Genomic DNA, 16066 nt, shown 5'->3' on the forward strand with positions numbered 1-16066 from the left:
ATGTGGCTAATTATTAGCATTTCAAGTCTTCAACTTAAAAACCATCTCCTACACAGTCCAAAAATATGTAATAACCAGAATTTCACCAATTTTGTCAATGCTGTTGTATTTCAGGCAAGAAAACAGATGTATTTCAAAATACAGTAAACTAAAAACTGTCATACACAAGGGTTATTGAAAAAAAGCCTTGTTTTCACCAAATACCTTTCTATTTTCTTATTAACGGTACAGTCGGAAGCTCAACAAACAACTGCAGAGTAAAGAAAACAAGCAGCCCGTTCACACAAGCTCTAGCACACCCAGTGTACCTGAGAGGTCATCTGAGGGATGGGACATTACAGTGGATGCAGATTCCAATCCAGAGCTGAAATACTCAACTGCTTGAAAATCCTGGGCTATTTATTTATTAATTTTTTTAAATGAAAATGTGGTAACGCGGATGTCGCCAAAGTGCCCAATATAGAGTGCATGCTCAGTGAGCCGCAAGACAACAGTCACCATTAGCATGACACAGTACTAAAGTAATGCAGCCTTCCTTTAGACACTTGGGTCTTTGGGCCTTCTACTGGAAGCTTTTTTGTTGTGCAAATAGCTTTCAACAAGGCCGACCAATCAATCTCTCCTTCATACACATCTAAAGCTGTAGTTACACTAATCCAATGGTTCTCAAACTGTGGTATGTGTGCCACCAGTGGTACGCAAGCTTCCTCTGGTGGTACTTGGAGGAAAATACTGTCTTCTGTATTTACCAGGTTATGTTTTTGGAGTACAGCTGAATAATTTTGACTGGAGTGGGTAGAGTGCTTCATCTTAATCTAATTTAAATATACCAGTATCTGAAGTATATGCAAGTTTGAGAACCACTGGTTTGGACCATTTTCATAAAAAAAATAAAAATAAATAAATAAAAATGTAGAAGTTTGAAAATGCTGCTGGCTCAATTTGTTTTTCAAATCTCTGGAGCTGGATGTTAGTCTGAACTGCACTCCCAGAACCGTGAGAATGCAAAGTATACCCATGAGAAGTGACACCTCCTCATGGGTATAATAAAAGAAATCCCTGCTATGACCTTCCATCGTTGTTTAGCATGAGTTGTACTTTCAACTTAGCCAACAACTACCAGGGAAGAGATTCAGGAAGCGAACTACGGATGTAGCCGGTCATTCGCAGAAGACCATGGCCTTGTAAACATCTCACAGTTGATGTGTAAAAATGAGACCACTTCAAGATCTGATTACAACATTTGAAAGTGGTCTGGGTTACATTGAAAGCCCTCATACTATGTTATTGTTTTAACCAAAACTAAAACTATTTGCATCCAGAAGAGGGTTTTGGCTCAGTAACTTTCTGACCATTCACACTTGGCATTCATTCACTCCGTCTGTCCCTTTTCACACTTAAGCTGCTTTCAGACATGCACTTACGTTCTGGTTTTCTCTGAGTAAGTGCAGAGACTTTTGTTGACATTTACATTCTCACATATAGTCCCTCTGGATATTCTCTAATGCCAGCTCCCTACATCAAAATCTGACTGAGCCCATGTGAGAACACAGCAGAAGAAGTGCTGCATAATTCAGTGCAACCAAGTATTTTGCCTCCAGCCTCCACGACCCAGACTACAATCATAACCTCAATTAGTACATTTGCATGACATTAGAAACACCAAAACTGGACGTTGGAAACTTAATTTCTCAAAGTTGTAAGAACACTAACCTGATAATGCAATTGAGAGTCGAGCTACTACGTCATGTCAAATCAGAGTTGGACGTGAGAAATACCCAGAAGAATAAGGTAACAGTGAGAAAAACATGGTGAAGTTCAGGTATGTTTATCATTTTGGACGGACAAGGAGACCATTATATGCTATCCGCTTAAAGAATTTGAGTTTTTGTATGTTCTGAAAGGGGATGTATCGCCCCTTAGCTGAGTGGAGGTGTCATTTACTACACATATTCCCCACTAGTGCTTGTATATTGGGAACAAGAGAATGGTGTAGTAGCTAAAACTATACATCAACTTAACAGTACATGGAAGCATTTGAACTCTACCAAAAATTCTAGTTTGGACTCAGGGGCAATTTCTACCATTACATGATAATATGATTTAAATGCTCATAACAATAACATTGGCACTAGAACTCCCAACAGAGCCCAGGGTTTAACGTCAGACTACAAAGCTGACAGTTCATGTGAATGTATAGTCCCCACTCTGTCACCACTGCAAACAACCATGGCACATTTGGATTAGATCTGCTGTATTACAGTCTTTATAAGAGTTGTAAAAATGACAAGTTCATTACAACATGACAACCAAGGACACAGAACCACGGGAGGGTAGAAATGTAATGTGTACATGAGAGAAATCGAAGGGTAATGGTGGGAAAAGGTGACAAAATAGAATCATTCGTATAAGTGAAATATATTTTAAGACAAATGTGTGATTTAAGTACACAGATGCTTGCGTTGTTTACCACAAAATATTTATACTTGCAGTTATCTCTGGTCAAAGTGTTGGTCTTTGCATAAAAGTCTTATGGCTCGATGAATCTCCACTTTATCTCTGGCTTCACGTTACACTTTATGAGGTATGAAAGCTCCAATTTAAGATCTGATAAAATGAATGTCATGTCTCCAGTAGTGGCATTTGTCAGTAAGAGATGTCGCACCTTTGGCAGCTCTTTACATCATCACTACTGTATTTTGTGAAGCTGAAGGGTTCGTTCTAGTTGCCCATACAGTAAATTTGGTGCATGTGTTGTGACACATAATACAGATTTTTACAGAAGTGCCATAACTGTAAAAAGAAAATAACCTGCCACAGGTTTGGTCCAAGGTGACAATTATGTATTTGACCCAATTCAGTTTATGATACCAGAGTGCATGCGTCATCTAAACAAGACTTTGACTAACTGGAGAGATAAAAACCCGGTACCAAATTTGCATTTTCGGGGACGATAGACTGAGAGAATTAATTTAAATACACATTGTATTCTCCATCATTGAAAGAAAACATTATATGAGTTAGACAGTGATGTTTGAGCACCTACAATAACAACAGTCTACACAATAAATAATTTTCTTCTGTATTTTATAAGGGAGAACCTACATTTAAACTTAAATTCTATGAAACAATAAAAAGTTTGATACTCTTTGCATGTGCAGATTATTGTGCACCAACATTAACGATGAAGTTGCCCTAAAATTAATACAGAAATTCTGCAAATCACATTATAAAGTGAAATCAGCAGCAACTTCATCTTCATTTTGTAAATTCTCAGTGTTAAGATCTCACCAGCGGCAAACAGAAAGCTTATCTTTGTTTTTTGATGCGCAGCAAAAAAGGTGGCATCTTTGAACACAACCGTTACATCACTTCCTGTGTATTACAATCACTACAGGAAGACACATGTAAGCATCCGAGTGCACGTGTGAATGTGTGTAGCAGGTGAGAGTAATCAAGTGAAATTTTCACATCCTCTGCTGCAAGCTACTTCAGAGGCAACCGATTTCCTGTCAGCTCTGGCAGACACACGCTATAAAATGCTGAAATTTACAATACAGCATAAATGTAGCTGCTATAAGCACTAGCTGGCTACTGTGTGACCGTGTTCATGTGTGTGAGGCTTTAAAAGTTGAAGGGCAAGAGATCCATGTTCTCTCTCTGCCTCTCTTTAAAAAAAATACTAGAGTGATAAAAACAGATGAACCTCAACCCTTCTGCTCCTTTTTCAGTTGACGATATCGCGCCCAGGGACCAGATTTTGGTCCCTATGAAAACTACATGTCCTGAAAGAGCAGTATTTATACCAGAAAAGAGGTTACACAGTGTAAACACACACAGAGTGAGACAGCTGAGGCCCAGCTGTTAGTGCAGAAGGAATTAGGTGATCGGTCAGTGTGCCGCTTTAGGCGTCAAATCTCATCAGAGGATGAAGCGTGTAACCAACCACGCTGACGTCTCCGCCCCACGTCATAACCGCCACGTGCTGACACGTCCAGCGGATGTAAGCTCATATAATCCTAACATGGAGCAAACACAGAAAAGTCTGGAACAACGTTGATTGTGGCTAATATTTTACCCAACAGGGCATTGTTCCTGTCGGGGTACAAGCTTAAGGCAGCATCAAAATTTGTAAAAAAAAAATCCCCTTCACACTGCACTGCTGCGGTGGCGTCTTACCATGTGACCAGTCTTCACACTGGACTGAGTGGATCATATTTCAACACACCCACATCAACAGAAGCCCTTATAGTTTGACTCAGTGCAAACATCAGTGTCAACATCACAGTGCTATAAGTATGAAACAGGAGTGTTGAACAGCCGCCATTAACTGTTGTATGGATATAATGTCCATGCATGAGTATTCGGACAACTCTGATGAGAGAGCAGAGCAACTAGCGACCTGGCCAAGCAACTCTGGGACGGCGAGGTTTACGTGAATTCAAAGCTGTCCAATTTGTCTGACTGTGCATTTGCCAATGATTTCAATATTTTCGGAGTCATTATACATTTTCTAGCAAACTTGACTATTGTTTACTTGCATCAATTTAATATTCTTACCCTAAAATTATCATTTTAAGCAAGACTACATGTAGTATTAAGTAGCACAATGAATAGCATCCACCTCTAAATTGGCATTTTGGTTTTATATTAAAACCCTGAAACTGATACATGGATACATTAGTATCTGTAAAAATCACTGGATCGGATATCACAAAAGGTAAAGTATGAGACCCAAAATGATCCATAAACCCTAAGTATCATTTAAATACTAACCACAGACTGTAATTATGGCTGGTTATACCTATGAGGTAAATGCATCAGCAAAATGTGTGATGTTAACTGCTTGGTCAAAAAGCCGATATCTGTAACGGTTGATACTCAAGGTTGTGATATCGGTATCGTCACACATCAAACTTTTAAAAGCCAATTAAGCATAACGTAGGGATGTCACAATGCTAATCACAAGCATCAGAGATTGTTCAACTGATCAGATGCCGGCAGTCATCTGTAGTATTTAATTCATATTATCTTTGATGTAATTCTATATATTTTAATATGACGCCTTATGTTGATCCACTCTGTCCTTTCTGCCCTGAACGCTGCTACACACACACACACACTCACACACTTGTGGGGACACATCTTGTCAGTTTTTACACAGAATATGAACGCAACCTATCAGGTGTCAAACCACCTGTTCAATACACATGTATGGAAGTGATGTTTTCACCAACACAGCCCAGGTTCAGCTGCAGAGAGGTGGTCACAGATGCAGCATGATGCCTGTTCTTTCTCTATAGACTTCTGTCAGGATTATTATTTACTGTTCTGACAATTACCATGTTTCTCTGTAATCTAGGCAAACACGAATAATATATTGGATCGATACCAAACACAGGAAACTAGAATAGACCGAGAAGATCTAAAACCAACTGACAATTTTTGATTTCTAACATAGGCACTTAAAATGATGCCAGAGACTACACAGACAAAAGGGGGGCAAAACAGAACCTACGTAACAAGGCAAAGCACTAAACATCTTTTTCAGTAAACCTGAACTTTTACCTACAAAAAGGTAAAGGTTTGAACATTAAAACATGTTCTGCATCACGGGGCAAAGAGGAAGTGTTCAAAATATCCTGGTCTATAACTGAGCATTTGATCTGAAAGAGAATTAATCAGGCTCAGGTATCAATTTAAAAATTGTCAGTATAACAAAATAAAGCAGTGATTTCACACATTTTAACACATGTTTGTTTGAAAATTTAGCCAAGTCTTACAGCAATAATGTGGTCGTGCTATACTGCGAGGAAATAAAAAGTTACAATCAGTGCAGCGTCTTTGACAGCAGGTAACCGAGTAGGTAACTTACATACTACTATCAGTAAATCACGAGTGATTCATGAGAAATGAAACTCAGGCGGCGTGGGAAGCTGAGATCATCTCAGGATTAGAGAAAGAAAGAGAAAGCCTTGCTCTTCTTGTGTGTTTTAACTCCAAACAAACCATGTCCTCACATAAAACTCAGGACTTTGACCTTGAAGGTACAGCTTTATTACCCAGATTAAACAAAGTGAGATGAAACATTGAAAAAAAACAAATGGGTTTGGTTGTGTCACCGCTGGAGGCAGACACATGAGCCGGTGAGCCCAGAAAAATAATTAACACCTCCACAAGATCCCCGTCTCTTGAAACCAGATGTAACGGACAAGTGGCTCTAACACGTATAGTTTTAGCTTTGGCTTGATAAATTGACTCGCGATCACCAGCAGGGCTCAAGAATTCACACCGACTGTGCGGCTCCGTAAAAAAAACCAAATTATCAAGGCCATTGGTTCAGGCCAAGCTGAAAACCACAGAATATCAACGCCAAGTTAGTGCGAATGAATGGCGGCTTTCACTGAAGAGCATTACTGATGAGCCTTTAGTGCACAGAGAGCCAAACAGGAATTCAAGTGATCACACACATGAACGCACAACTCCTGCAGTTATTCTCACTTGGGCTGCAAATAATGGTTATTTCCATAATCGATGAATCTGTTATTTATTGCACAAGTACATGTTTGGTCCATAAAATGTTGATCAGTGTTTACCACAAATAATTCACATTTAAGAAACTGAAAATGGATGATGAAATTAGTAAATGATTACTTCAGCCTTAAATCTAACAAACAACTACGATAAAATGCATTTTTGAGAACATGCAAACACAGATGGATAACTTTTAGGGACGGTTCAACATGACTTTTTCATGTACGATATCAATTAGTTTATGATTCAAGTTGTTTTACCTCATTTAATCGTTACCAAATATGCTTAGCTAGCATTTAAATCCTCCAACTATATATATATATATATAAATATTCTCTCAAAGGCAAAACCAGCACACATGACTCACTTAAACGTCCAGTGTGTAAAATGTAGGTGAAATTATTTTTATTTAGCCAAATTTTTAAAGATAAAACTAAATGTTCTGATGCTGAACTGAAGGCGACGCCGTTTCTCCAACACACTTGGAAGGAAGTGTTTTTATTTTTTTACTTTTTACGATGTCCAATACAGCACATTTGACGGTATCGGCCCAATACTGAACTTAGTTTATTCTTCCCTCAGAGCTTTGGGTCAAGGGTCTTGACTTTGAGTTGTGCAACTTTTTCAGTTTTTCAGCTAAGTCAAGCTAGAGTTGTTTGTAGTAGTTTGTCCAACTGTGATCAATTCTATGCTGGTTTAATTTCTTCTGGATTAACATGGTGTCAGGTTTTATTTGGACTAAACACAATAAATATGTTGATGCATCACAGATCCAAATCCTGTTTCCAGCACTTCCACTGGAATCAAACAGAGACCAGGACGAGTGCTTCAGTATAAGTTCAGGCCTGATGGATAGATCTAAAACGGAGCTAAATGAACCCTGGTTCCACGCATCACTTTTGTGTGAAGAGAACATACGCTGCAGCGCCTCCTGGTGAAAGATTGTGTCGTTTTTGACCATCTAAACATAGAAACCTGTGGAGTGGGGACATTTATCACACATCTCTTGCCGTTTACACTTTGTGTTAAGTGCATCTTTTCAGTCCGAGGAATGTGGACGATGCGGTCAGCGCTGAGATTAGGATTCATTTCTTTCATCGATTAAAGAGATTTGCTGGCTTTGCAGTGTTAGGTTGCAGTAAAGGGGGGAAAAAAATAAAGAAACAAAGAAAAAAAAGAAGGGAGGAAGAGCGATTAGCCAACAGCACAAGTCAATGCAGTCCTGTCTGCACTGTCAACTTTGGCAGCTGAATTGTCTGTAGCCTCCAGGCTTTAAAACAGGAAATCTCTGCCATGTCAACAACACCATGTTTCCTCTGAGATGAAGGCAGGCAGGCACAGATAAACAACACAAACTACACCAGAAGCTCGGCAGACACAACCCAACCAGACGCATGAAAGGAGTGAGCTCCCTCTTCCTCTGGAGAACACGTGTGCACCCACCCACCTCCCATTACCACGAGGATCTAAGTCCCTATAATTTATACCTTTGTTCCCCAAATGGAGGACAGCATGCAGGAGCTGGCTAGCTGTGTGTGTAATTACGCTCAAGTGAGGGGATGCAGGGCCGTGTGTTTGGGGCTGGGATTTGAGGCCCGGAAGGAAGGAAGAGAGAAGGGGGGAGGAGGGGGAGTGGAATCAAGAGAGCAAGAGAGAAAAGAGAAGCAGTGAAGCTAGAGAAAATCTGGTTATTTTACGCACGGCTGCTTCGTTAATGGACAGTGTGTGTGCGCGCAGCGTGCGTGTCAAGGGAGTGTGTGTGTGTTTGGGAAGGGGGAGGGGTTGGACAGTGGGGGTGGGTCAGCAGGAAAGGGCTGTGTTTATCCAATCTGTTCCCTGCTTTTACCATGTGGTAGGAAAAACCACTGGCCGGCTTTCGGCCTGATCAGAGGACACGGAGGGCCAGAGATGGGGGGGGGGGTGAGGGCAAGGAACCTGCAAGTGCAGTGGGTGTGTATGCGTCTCCCTATTATGGGTCACATAACGGGACTAAAAACCAGTCCAACTGAAGCCAAATATCACTATTAATGGCAAAAAAGGCTGATTTGTGTCTCCAAATCAATGTAATATCCCTCAAAATATGACAAAATGAGCTAAAAAGAACATGTACAATAGTTTCTGCAGCTTGTTTCTAGAAAACAGAGGGAGCAGAAGCAGAACCCCTGTCATAAATCTTCCAAATTTAAGAAATTCTTTGTCAGTACTGTCATATGCTGGACAGCAAAAAGATCATCGCAGAGGCCTGACCTAAATGCTTTGAATGTTACCATGGTGATCGGTGTATAACATCTGTTGTATCTGCATTATCACAACGCCTATAATTCATGAAGGAAATAGTAATGTGACACTCACTGTGCACCAGTACTAATTAACTCACAGTTTTTGTCCAAGGTCGTCGGCACTGACACGAAGACAGTGGATGTTTCAATTAAAGCCAAATGGAGACGTGCAAAAGGGAAAAAAAGGCTGCGAATAAAGAAGATTAAAAAAAGAGCAGCAGACCAAAGACCGGTGAACAAGGACGAGTGTTAACTTAAGTTTAACTTGGTTTCTGATTTTTCAGCTTCTTAAATGTCTAAATAACAAAGAAATAATTAAACCATTTTGGTTTGCAAACAAGCCAAGACATTTGAGTACATCGTTATTTCCAGGATCGAGGAAAATTAATCAACATTTTATAGAATGAAGAATATAAACAGATTAATCGATGATGAAAATAATCATTAGTTGCAGCCATACTTTTGACCGTGAGTGTAAAGGAGAAGCATTTGTTGCTGCAAAATGTTCTCAAAATGCTTCATTTCAGTGAGAAATCGTCCAAATTTCTGGTCACATTTCTGTAGGAAACTGGTGACAACAAGCATGTGAATAGAAATGAATAGAATACTAGATAAACGTCAGGACCAGAGCTGATATTTGATGAGGACAAATCGCCATTACATGATTGTTGGCATCAGATAAGCTTATTTGAATGATTCTAAACGGTTAACGGAGAATTGCTCTGTTGACGTTAGAGAGTTAGAAGTAGTAGCTGATAGAAGGGCTGAAAGGTAACTCTGATAACTGCTCTTCTTTACAGCTGCGACGAGCAGAGAAGCATCAGACCAAACAACACAACCTGGAAAACCTGGAAAAATGCAGCTTGGTCTGACGAATCTAGATTTCTGCTGAGGCTGCACATGGTGGACTCACAATCTGACATCAACACCATCACGTCAACACTTCAGGCTCTTGCTGGTGGTGTGGGAATGTTTTCTTGACTCACTTTGGGCCTAAATACCAATTAGTCACAGTTTGAATGTCAGTCTATCTGAGAATTGTTACCGACAACATTCGTCCCTTTACGAACACAGTTTAGCTTCTTCTAACGGCTACGTTCTGTATGAGAATGCTCCGTGTTACAAAATAAAAGTGGTTTCATGTCCATTCAGTGACGTCCTCGGCAGCATGACTGTGATGTGACAAGAGATGTCAACGTGAAGCAGAACCTCGGAGGAAAATAATGTTGTTGACTCCAATGTCATCAAGTTCCGAGATTGTTCAAGAGTAACACATTACAAGCAATGTATGTGAAATCAGTCGACGGTGGCAACGTCACCTTCAAGAATCTCAACCCCTGCTTTCAAGCGTCAAGATTGGCGATTTGGCCAGAAGTACAATAAGGAAGTTCAGATGTCACCTGCAACTTGGCACCAATTGGACGATACCAGCTTTATTATCCATTTTTCTCTGAATGGGAACACAATTCATAAAACTGACATCATGTGCTATTGAAGAACTAAAACGAGCAATTGAAACTCCTCAGTGGAATGTTCCCTGACATTCACCTAACTAACCTAATCGAGGACAGGTCAGTGTTTAAGGTCATACTTCATACCAAAGACTTCAGGATGAAAATGAAAGCTTAACCCTGCTCAGTAACTTGGGTCTGGTTGCCCATCTTTTCCCTGCAGACATTTGGAAGTGTATTAGCAGGGAAAGCATAGGTGTTAGTGATCTCATTAAAGGTGGCTCTGTTTAGTTCCTGTAAGTCAGCGCAGTGTGACAGTGAGCCAGCGTGCAGCCTGAAAGTGGGGGAAACTAAATTAAACTGCACCATTATTCAAAACGGGGGGGAAAAAGTCCACTGTACTGGATCACGGCCACCGCTCCCTCATCGACGACAACGACAAACAGTGACACGAAAATCAGAGTTTTCAGTGGAGAAGATGAAAACCTACATGAAAATCAGAAATAAAACCACTGAAGGTGAGGGGGAAATTGCTGCACACTGATGCAAATTACTTACTACAGACTTTGGGGAAAACCCTGAAAGAGCTAGTCAGAATTGAATAAAAAAAAACAAAAGAAAAACAGGATTCATCAGAAACTAGGAGTTTTATGCACTCATTCAAAAAAAAAAACCCAGAACAAGAAAATCAAGTAGTGTTTTTTACAATAAAATGACCACAAAGCCAACAACACAGGACTATGACTTTATTCTACCACACACACGGACCGTAAACCAGCATGCTACCCCCACAACTCCCTAATCTATCACTGCCACTGACGTGCCCTGAACGGGACAGGCAGGTCTGATGCTAGTCACTTCCCTTCTCTGCCCCGCCTGCCTGATGGCTAACAACCAATTAACTTCCAGAGTCCTTCCTATAAAGCTCTGGGGAACCGTCTCTCCTGAGACACATGCGCACATTTTCCTGAGTCAGTGAGCTCTGCTGTAGTAGTCAACCGAAATGGAATTTCCAATGACTCAAGGTTATAGTAAATTCAGAAAGTGGGGCCACATTGGCAACACTTTCATTCAATGTGTTACATTTGGTGAAACACAGTTTAACTGTAATAAAAAGCGACACCACAAACGTATAATTTTTAACCTTAAAATGGAAAAACAATAAGCAGCGTCTCTGTTGATGTAATGCACACAATAGGAGACATATCGTTACAACATATCTATATATGAGATGTGATATAAAAGAGACTGACGGGACTTTTTTTTCTTGAGACGTGGTTAATTTTATTCCGTCTTTGCCTGTCTTGCCTCTCCGACTTAGGATCCATATCCCATTTCCTCTGATTCCGCAAGCCAGCAACCATTAACCTTTCAGCAACGTGAATCACTCAAGGAGAGGAATTGTGATGGAAAATGAGGAGAGGTAAAGGGATTCACGGATGCCACGGCTGTCTCATTAGATTTTCATGGCGCTGAGGCCATTTTCCGCAATGGAATTCATCACCAGCTGTTGACACATAACTCCCAAATATTTCCAGTGGAGAGTCCTTGGTTTTAAGCTTTGCTTATTTGTCTCCCAGCAGCAGTGAGATTTGACGGAGTATGGGAGCAACAGGATGATGCAGACAAACAGGATGATGCCATACATCAACACGGGGACAAGTCAAGGATAGATTAAAAGGAATGCACATATATGGGTCAGAGATGTACTTGACAGGCTGCCTCCACTGACACACGGGGAAAACACATTCAGCCCACACACAAACACTTGGGAGCTACATTAACACCAGCCTCTCTTCAAGACATGGGACTTGGTACAACAGGCCCCTGCTGTAGAGAGGGGGATGGGGTGGATAAGTGAGAAGGACAAGTGAGAAGGACAGGTGAGAGAGAGGGAATCGCGAGAAAGACAGCCATGACACTCAGTTTTGAAATTTGCCATGGTGCTACAGACCCCCGCTAACCCCTTGGCTTGAGATGTGAGGGCTAAAGGGAGGAGGAAGGGTGTAAACAGGCGGTCAGGCAGAGACGGAGAGAGACAGAGAAGGTGTGAATGACGAGTCGAAACCAGAGGAGGGCTCTGATGCGAGGGCAGAGAGAGTGTGTGGGTGGATGAGGGGGGGTGGAGGTGAAGAGATGGATGGCGAGATGAAAGGGACAAAAAAATAATGGGGACAAACAACAGCACCATTTCTCGTCTCCACCAAAGGGACATGATGATAGGAGACAAAATGGCTACTCTATCAAACACCACTGTTCTGACTCAGACACCCAACACCAGCCTCTCAATGCTAAGCTGTCCAGCAGAAGCACTGCAGCACCAGGTGCCATTTACCCGACTGAAAGAACAATGTCATCTCTATGCTGGCCTGAAGCCCAGTGGTCGGCGTAATCCACTATCAAAATAAAAGTTTCTGTGCGACTACAGGCAGTGAATGCTTCTGTGATTACTTTCAAGTCTGATATCAAACCAGAAAAGTCAACTGCAGAGTGAAAAGTCCTCAGGAAGGAAGTTGGTAAGACATGCAGCAACCTTGTAAATACAATACACAGTGCATGCAAATTAGGGAGGGCAACTTGAGTTTCTCAAAAATCATAAACCCATTTCTTTCCACCAGAGATGTGCCACAAACAGGCAGTGCAGACTAAACAGATAAAGGCTGTGCAAAAGTTGCAGAAGACAAATTCTGACAGTATGACTCCAAAGACCAACCTAAAGGACACATTAGACATTATGGATAAATACAGTAAAAATGGCGACATCTTCAATGCTGTAAAAAAAAAGCACTCTTTTCTATTGGTCTCATCTATAGAAGTTTAGTATGAAAACAGTGAGTTTGTAAAAGGTCAGAAAAGTAACACCGTTTCAAACTAATGGTCAGTGACTCACTGGTTAAAACAACAGAGGACAGCTGTCTCACAAATGTCACACAATGAGGGACACCTGTCCCCAAACAAAGTACCAGAATCATTTTAGCAATAAAATAAGAGTCGTCGAGTTCTCAAACCGTGGTGCCTGCGTAAAAAAGAAAACTGAAATACTGCTCTACTGTAGATACCACGGTATGTGATCGGAATTCTGATCAGACTGTGTAGAAAATTAAACAAAAACATTATAATTATCTAATTACGCTATACCAGTGTGTGAATGTATGTGAGGAAGAGGAGCAAATTATCTTATTGGGAATAAATCTGACTCCTGACAAGTGTTAGAAGTGTGAGAAGTTTGAGAACCACTGTGTTAAAATAGTGGAGACACATATGTGGGGTCACATGAGTGCAAACAGAAGTGCAGTGGAAATTGAAACACATAATTCTCTGAAATCTTAATGTATGCTTCTTATATGAGTCACAGCGTGAGGTGTATCCCCTAACTGACCCCTAGTGTCTCTGGCTATGTGAGAACATGTCAGGCACACTGGCAGCATGTGGGCACAGGAATGACAAACACCTACACTTCATCACTCGGGCCTCGTGGTGTGGGAGGAGCACACAGAACAAACTAAAACACACACACACACACATATGGAATTAATGTACACAAAGATAACAAAAGCACAGATTTATCTCCAGGCAGATAAATGAGCTTTACTGTAATTCAGAGCCAAGCCATTATTTTAAGTTAAGTGAAGATAAAATGATAGCACGACTAACTATAATTTATATCTTGCTCTCCCTTTGAGTGTCAGTAATGCATCAGAATTATTTTAACCCCATGACAAAACCACTTAAGTAAAGACAACTCCATGGTCACAACACATTACACAGATGCCAGTTTAGCGTCTGGAGCTACATCCATATATAAACTCCACATAAAATCTGCTCCAAATCTATTTGAAAACTCCAAGGCGGCCGCTGTCACCGTCGCCAATCTCTTAGCAGAACCATTTCTTATTACTTTCTCATAAGTGGGTAAGGGTTTCCATTGCCCCAGCTACGTCTGCCGTCCACATTGACCTGCTGTGTCAGTTTTAAATGCTGCTGGTCGTGTTTTATTTGAAATCTCTGGGACAGATTTAATCTGCATGTGCAGGATCTTTGGAAATGTTACCTGCATTCACTTCCTGTTTAGTTGTTATTGGTCACGACTTTGACATCAGCTATGACCGAGAAGAAAATTAACTTTAGGTTTAAGCTTGTGGTCGGTCAACACACAACCGCAGAGAAGAGACTCAGCTTCCCGTTTTCACAGACTTGTGCATGTGAAATATTCCTGAATGGTCACACAATTACACAACACTTACATCTGGAGCTGCAATGATTAGTTGAATAATAAACAATTACAAAATTGATCAACGACTTTGATAATCAATTAATTGGTGTCAGTGTTTATTTAATACGGTTTCAATCTCTTACATGCAGACTTGTCCTGGTTTTTTTTTGCTATATTTAAGAACAGAATTATATCATGTCTGGGACACACTGAATAACCCTTTATGACATTTTACAGACCAAACAAGTACTTGATTAATCAAGAACATAATTGACAGAGTAACCAATTATGGAAAGGATTGTTAGTTACAGGTCCACACTTCATCTGAAAACACTGTTTTCAAACATTGGTGCAGCAACAATTAATTGATAACTAAATGAACCGTTGACTGTTTTGATTAGGGGTGGGTGTAAATATCAAATTGGTGATATATCATTGTCCTTCCTCGCGCCATACCATAATCAATATGCCGGGGCAAATAGATATTTTGAACACATTAAGACCCTGCCAGTTTTACTAGCCGTATTTCACTACTACATGTCACCTCGCGGTGGAGCTGCTTAAATGAATAAGGGGAAACTTGGGTGGATGTTACCTGGCTAAAGGGAGTTTACGGTGGGATAATGGTGGAGAACGCTGTGTTAAGAGATGCTCCACCCACATTCAATACATAGACTTTATGCACTTTGTTCTTCATGTTGTGAATAAAGAGAGAAATCCTGCACTTCTGACTTGTTTTCTTCACTGAATCGTGTTATTATTGGTATCGTAAGGTATCCTGTGATTCCCACCCCTAATTTTGATAAGCAATTCATCGGTTTGAGTGTTTTTTGAAGAATTAAAAGAAACTTCCTGATTTTACAGCTTCTTAAACGTAAATATTGTCTGGTTTATTTGCTCCATTCAAAAAAAACAAACTGCGTAATTTTTGGTTTGTGGACAACAGACATTTTTAGAACATCATTTCCAGGCTTGATCAACATTTTCTGACATTTAGACACAATTCAACTTCAAGCTCTAACCAAGTTGCCATTTTTTACAGGCTGAGGCAGCTTTGAAGCTGAAAGGAGGAGAAAGGCTGCCTCAACTTTTACCACAAGACAGAGAGAGAGAGACAAACGAGAGACCAAATAGTGCCTAACATCTGCTGTGTGTATGTGTGTGTGCGGGGCCTCTTATCTCTCCCTCTGTGGCCTGCTAAACATGACTAGCTGCCATCTTGGCTCACAGACACAAGGTGGTGGGGGTAGCAGGCAGGCAGCTCCTGGCTCTGAGGCAGGAGGAGGAAAAAATAACGACCCTGATACATCTCTACAGAAACGTGTCAGACTGTGAATTAAAGCCACCATGTGAGAATCAACAGCGGCGGCTGTGTGTGTGTGTGTTGAAGAGTGTTTGCGCTTCGAGGAATCAGCGCTTTAGGGCTTTTTGTTGTTGGCACCAGCCAAAGTTGTGTAAGAGCGACAGGAGGGGTGACCATCACGAACGCTGACCGACACATAATGGAGACTGAAGTACGCTCGCGGACTCCGGGTGGATTCAAATGAAAAATGAACTAAAAGTCGAGTGTGTGCGTGAATCTCAAAAGA

At 40.9% G+C, this 16066-nt stretch overlaps 1 protein-coding gene across 2 annotated transcripts in view; it reads right to left on the reverse strand.

The window, feature by feature from the left end:
* Positions 1-16066, reverse strand: part of chd7 (chromodomain helicase DNA binding protein 7) — a 70078-nt gene that overhangs the window by 52187 nt on the left and 1825 nt on the right. The gene's annotated exons all lie outside the window — the stretch shown is intronic.

The sequence above is a fragment of the Solea senegalensis genome, linkage group LG1 (assembly GCF_019176455.1).
Source record: "Solea senegalensis isolate Sse05_10M linkage group LG1, IFAPA_SoseM_1, whole genome shotgun sequence".
NCBI lineage: Eukaryota > Metazoa > Chordata > Actinopteri > Pleuronectiformes > Soleidae > Solea > Solea senegalensis.